Genomic DNA, 6353 nt, shown 5'->3' with positions numbered 1-6353 from the left:
ATTCTTGCTTTCTCCTTACTAGCTGACTTTGAATCTTCCAAAGGGTGTGTATATAAATAGGGTGTGATAGGGGCCCAAGGCACCTGGAAGAGGCTTCTGCCAGATTTGTATAAGCTTTCAATTAGTCTGTGACTTTACAGTCTTGAAATTGTTCAACAGTCACTGTCACCTACACGAGCAGAATTGACAGGTAAAAAGCATGATGGATCAGCATGAAATTCAGTTTTTCTGGGCTCCGTATTTACTGTAATTCTGGTGACCTCATCTGTCTTACAACTGAGAGGAAAGGTGTTCAGTGTAGAAATTCATAGCACATTCCTTGGGTGCAGGGTAAAAAAATCACATATTAATTTTTAGCATCCACTGAATGCTCTCCATGCTGGACAAAAATTTTGGCAAGCAGTGTAAGCCATCTGCTCCTAGGAATAGGTTCCAAGGAGGTGGTTTATGGTTCATGGTATTTGAAATCCCTTTTGTGTAACTCTTCATCAATGAAGAGTGCAACTGTGGCATTAGCTTCCCGATCGGAATCTTGCTGAGAGAAAGCTTGGAGGGGAACACTGTCCTGTATCAACTATCATTTACAGACAATTGATTACCTTCTGTGTCATGCACATATAATGTGATGGTGCTTTTATCAGGACAAAAGCTACTGAGGATTTTTTGCTAGCTGAGCTACCTGAAATCTCTCTCCTTTATCCCACATAAATGTAACCAGATGTGCAGGATCTAGCAAGTATAAGGTGAAAAGACAGAATTAGATAGATCCATTAGCCTCCTCTCCTGCATAGTGTAGGGTATGAGGTTTTCACTCAGTACCTCACACTCTAAACCAAATACTTGTCTTGAACAAAAACAAAAAGCCTCTTTTATGTGGGAGGCAAATGGTGGGATGGACTGAACTAAGTACAACTTGCATTAACTTGTACATAGGTGGATGAAGTGCATCCACATCTTCTTCACAGTCTCTTTGTTTAGGTGGGAACACTGCTGGCTCCTTAGGAAATTTTCAAATGTGAACCAAGAAGGCAGTTATCAGGATGCAAGGTAAGGAAAGAGAGCTGTGATAAGCAATCCTTTGGCCAAGGAACGAGATTTAAGGAGCAAACATTGATTCCCAGCCCCTGTCAAAAGTTTGCAGTGAGGCTCAGCTCTGGATCTCAGAAGAGGGTGAGACACCAGGTATAAGAGAAATCCTTACAGGAAGGTGCAGAGCTCACTGATCCAAGCTAAGTAGCCTTTGATCTGTTCAGAGACACTTTTATTTGAGGCCAGTGGAGAAAAAGGATGTGGAGACTATGGATTGACATGAGGGTGGCACTCTTTATCTCCTGACCTTTATTTTTCTCTAGAATCCACTTAGACACTCCCTATTTTGCCCAAGAGCTGTGGGCACTGCTGAGGTGGCATTCTGAGAGTGCTGGCCATACTTTGTGAGTCCAGGTTCTCAGTGGACACCAGCCTGTGAGCTTTGCTCACAGCTGCCCTCTCCTACCAGAGGCTTGTCTGTGGGAGGGGCCTGCCGCAGTGGTCCAGTCAACCAGAAGGGTTTGCCATGGCTTGAGTGTGCCAGCAGATAACCTGGTAATGTGCAGGGGCAGAGTTATAGTCCCAACTCTCTTATTTTGTAAAAGAAAACCACTTTCGTTTGCATTCTCTGACCTCTCCTTGGTAAATTCCTCTTCTCTTCCTGCCTGTGTCGTATGCTGTGTGCCAGCCCAGTGGAACAGAAATCTTGTTTTCCAGTCCTAAGGCAAGTTTTGCTGCGAAATGAAAAAGAGATTGCCCAGCTTTAATTTCAGCATAATGTGCTAGTAACAATTCTCTGAACTCTGGCATTCTGCTTGGTCAAAGAGCATTTCCTGCCCTCCCTCCTCCCTCCTTTCCTTCCTCCCTCCCTCCCTCCCTGCATCCCCACTAGCCTCTTATGAAATTAATAAACATAGGGTGTTTGTTGACTGGGTGGAGAAATTGCATTCAGATCACATAATGTCTGAGGCCTGGCAAGTCTTGGTGAATCTGTTCTGGTCTTTGCTAAATGGAGCAGGGTGCCCTCCAGTCTAGTAGCAAATATCTTAGGGGGGAAAGAAAAAGGCAAAGAAAACTCCACTTTGTATTGCTAGAGAACCAGGTCAGTATGATTTACAGACCCTTGACCCTTCTCATTTTTTATTTTTATTTTTTTGGATAAGAGATTGTGGTCCTCATCATGGCAGAAATATAAAGTCTGTGGTTGGAACCACATTACATAATACTCACCAAAACCTGGCACTTCTACAGGTCATTGTAATGTGATAAATATGTCTGGGCAGGAATTTTCTAGGGTCTTATGGGTATGCACATATCACCCATCTCCCTTCTCAGGGAGAGATGAATGCATCTGAACACAGATGGGCTCCCAGGCCAAAAGATAGAAGCTGTAACAGCTCCAAATATGTATCTCTCTCAGCCACTGTGAAAACTTGCAACCTTCTGCTTCTCCCATAGGAGATCTTGAGCTGTTTAATGTGTCTGGGCTCTCTCCCCAGGCCTTGCCCCCTACATTTGTTGTGAAGGCAGTGCTGTGCTACTGTACTGGATCAGGTTTCTCTAAGACTTGTCTGTCAGGGCACCATCCTCAGTAGGCCTGACAGGTTATGTCTAAGCAGATGCCCGGTTTGCTGCTTCTACCAAATCACACCATTTCCCTTGGGCTGCTATCAGACTTCAGCAGCACATGCCTTCCTGTTTTTTATTTGTGTGTGTGTGTGTGCTTGTGTGTGGCTCTTCTAAACACGGACAGGAATTTCCTTTCCTGAGTCTAGACATCAGCCACTCACTATTTCTGTAGCTTGCTAACAGACTGTCTGCTGCCCTGGGCGCTTTGATTTTTCCCATGAGAGCAGCAAATTCGCACTGGGCTGATAGAGGAGGCCTTGTGTGATACTCTGGGTGTGCAGCCTGTTTTTTGCTGGTGGTGTTTTAACTGCACTAACAATCACTGTAAACCAAACCTGGCACCTCGTGGGGGTTGTTTCTCTGCCTCCTGCTTCAAGGTCTGTCCTTGCTACCCTGGTGTTGCCAGAGCACTTCTGCCTCAGGGAGAAAGAGTGATGGGGTGATCCCAGCCCAGACTGGTGTGGCTGTGAGGCGCTTGGCCAGATCCACGCTCTGGAAAACCCATTGTGCAGGCAAGTCAAGGTGAAGCTCTTCCCAGGCTGACAGAACTGTCGCCTTCCCACTGACTGGAATCCCCTCAGTGGCACCCTGGGGCTTTCTGCACTGATTTTCAGCTGCAGCAACTCTGGGGCTGTGCTTAGTGTAGTATGGTCCCAAATGAAGCTCTTGGGATGCTTTCTGGGTTTGCAGACTCACAGGGTGTGAGCTGCTTCAGACGAATCTCTCACAGATTTCAGTGGTCTTTTAGAGCAAATTAAGCCTGTCAGTACTTTCCTGAGACTTGCTGAGAGCAACAGATGGAGCCTGGGTACACTAAGCAGTCACTTTTTTGTAGCTTTTCTCAATGGTTCCTCTTACATGAATTTACCAGGACAATAAATCTTTCTAGAAGAGTGACTACCAGAAGGATAAAAAAGCTGGTAGGGTTTGTCTCAGTGTGCATCAAGGGTGAGCAGCCAGCAACTTCACAGCAGAGATTGTAAAGTAGAGGAGAAAAGATTGGTAAGGTGACTGAGAGCAAACTCCCACAAGACAAATTATTTATCTCCTTCCCTTTTTAGTTTGTGACTGTCCATCTGTGTGAGTGTCTGCCTGCCTGTGTGTCATTCCTCCTCCTCTCAGAAACTTTTGAAGTGGTTGACTTATTTCAGCTGAAGTAGCTGAAGGATAAACACCTCAGCATTGCTAAGGTCCTGGGATTATCTGGAAAGCAGACATCTGATTTGGAGCAGGAGACTCTGCCAGTGCTCCTCATCTGGAGGAGAGGGTGCAGGACTAGATGAATATGACATTTTGTGGGGTTACTGTGGGTCCACAGGCAGGCAGGATGGCAGAAAACCAGGCTTTAGTGCTCCCAGTTTTCAGATATGCTTATTTGTGCATCCACAGGAGCCTGCTACAAATACAGGTTATATCACACTGCAGGATGAAAGAAAAGTAAATGTCTGCATGTGAATACAGTCACTGCTGATGTGCTATAGCTTTGTCATAGCCATGCCTGTGCTTCCCCTGTGAAACATGCCTGTGAAGGTCACATCCCAATGACTCTGGGAGCCTGTGGAGCCAGTCAATATGGAGTTTTTGAGAAGTCTGTCTTTGGACTCCATTTTCCAGCCAGAGCCTCTCAAGGAACATAAGGAATTAACAGAAATAAGGACATGAGGATGTTGACAGAAATAAGAATTCATTACTGTAAGCTTTCTCTTGTAACAGAGAATATACTAAGCTTCCAGGTGAAGTGGCATTTCCTGGGAAAATACATAGCCAAAATTATATCCAGAGTGGCAAAACCGTGCTATCCAGGAAGCCCAGTGGTGAAAAACCACGCTTTTTAAGAGGAGGAATGAGAGATTAGGCAGACGAGGAACAAACACTGCAGACTGGGTGAGGAAGTAGTGTGTCCTGGGAAGTGGTGACAAGGTGCCACCAGGCAGAACAGTGACCAAAGTGGTCTGAGGTGGCAGTGGGGCCAGGGCAGTGAGACAGGCCTGGGTTGTGTCCAAGAAGAACTGCTCAGGAGCAAATGTGTCCCACCCTCCCCAGTTCTACTGCCTGCTGTACTGGTTTCTACCCTCAGACCAAAGGCTGAGAACCTGTGGAGATGTCAGAGAGGAGTTATCAGAGAGAATTTGGTGTTAAATCCAGTTCTGACAGCTGAGGATGTGAGCAGCTCTAGGTGGTGTGTTTATCTGAGTAGGAGACAGAGAGGCCTCCTGGGTTTTGCATGGCATGAAGGATATTAAAGAGACTTCACTGTGCCTTGAACACAGCAGGACAGAAGAAAGGTGAAAAATCAGAAAAATCCAAATTGCAAATGTCCTAACCATGAAGGCAACATATGACTGGAATGGATGACCAAGGATGTGGTAAATTCTCCAGAGCTTGGAATCAAAAAAAAAGATACCCTGGAATTCCCACAAGGTACAAGGCTTGATTCAGAGATCAGAGAGTGAAATGCTGTGGTGCATGTTATGCAAGAGGCCAGACCAGATGATCATTCTGGCTTGCTCCAGCCTTCAGAAATATGAAGCATTGTTGTAGCAAGGATCTAGGAGAATTACCATGAGACAAGAAACAGAATAATTAAATAACCACGGTATTTTCAAGGGCACATATCAAAGAGTGGACCTTTTTTTTAAGCAGCAGCAGAGACTGGGGGAAGATCATGGGGAGTAAGGACGTTGCTTTGTTTTCCTATTTGGAAACTTGCCCACTGCATGGCTTCGACCCCAGAGATAAAGTTGGTCTTCTGGAGGTTCATGAGCTCATTCACAGACAACATTTACTGGAAGATTAGTGGAGTTTCAATGTGGACTTATCCTAAAGTATTACTGGCTTCCAAAATGCATTCATCAGTCTTCAGGGTGCAGTAAGGCATGTCTTGCACAGAACAGATTTACACAAATGGCTTATTAGCAAAATCAGGATTAGGGCCAAACAGATGTCAGTATGACTGATTAGCTCAAAATAAACACAGTTGTGAGATAAGAAATAGCTGTGTTTTTGCTTCATCTTCTTGTGGTTGCGTATTCAATAGATGATGGGAAATGACATGTTAGGTATGAGGTAAAATGACTTACCACTGCTACAACTCATAGAAGGCCAAACAGAAGAATCCAGGAATTTTCAGTCTATGGGTATAAAATAAACAATGGCACTGATCCAGGAAACTCTGCCATGGACATGAATCCCCCCAAGGTGTGCAGCCTTCCTTTCTCAGAATTGTGCAGGTGTGAGTTTTTATTTTGGCAGCTGAATCTCCCTAAGCACAGAAATTACTATAATTTTCATCATGCCACATGCATTAAAGTTCTGATAGGCAAAAATACTAGAAAAGAAGTAACAGTTGTTCTCTCATGAGATCTTAAATATTAATTGATTTGGCCAAATGAGGAATACAAACACTTTTAATGGCTTCTCAGTGAGAGGAGAGATCTGTGTTACCTTGCTTGGTCCATGTCATCAGCATGTGAAGTACCAGGAGATGTACAGACCAAATCTAGTGCTAGAGGTCAGAGAACTGTATTAAACATGAACTGGCCACATTCTTCCATGCACATTGAAAACTGTTGATCAAGTTCATTTGCTACACTGCTTTTCAGAGAACAAGGAAGTCAGACATGAGGCATGGAGATGTAAATGGCAGCAAGAATTCTTTTTTGGCACTCCTTTTTGTGCAAAAAGTGATGTCTTGC

General features: G+C 44.6%; 1 long non-coding RNA gene across 1 annotated transcript in view; it reads right to left on the bottom strand.

Moving 5' to 3' along the window:
- Window positions 1-1668: 1668 nt before the first annotated feature.
- Window positions 1669-6353, bottom strand: part of LOC109146094 — an 81427-nt gene continuing 76742 nt past the window's right edge. The window contains exon 6 of the long non-coding RNA XR_005604641.1: window positions 1669-1763. This is a non-coding gene — a long non-coding RNA (uncharacterized LOC109146094). The remainder of the gene's footprint in view (window positions 1764-6353) is intronic.

Source organism: Corvus cornix, chromosome 1A, assembly GCF_000738735.6.
Source record: "Corvus cornix cornix isolate S_Up_H32 chromosome 1A, ASM73873v5, whole genome shotgun sequence".
NCBI lineage: Eukaryota > Metazoa > Chordata > Aves > Passeriformes > Corvidae > Corvus > Corvus cornix.
Note: the sequence above shows the minus strand (reverse complement) of the source record. Positions and strands in the feature narration are given on the sequence as shown.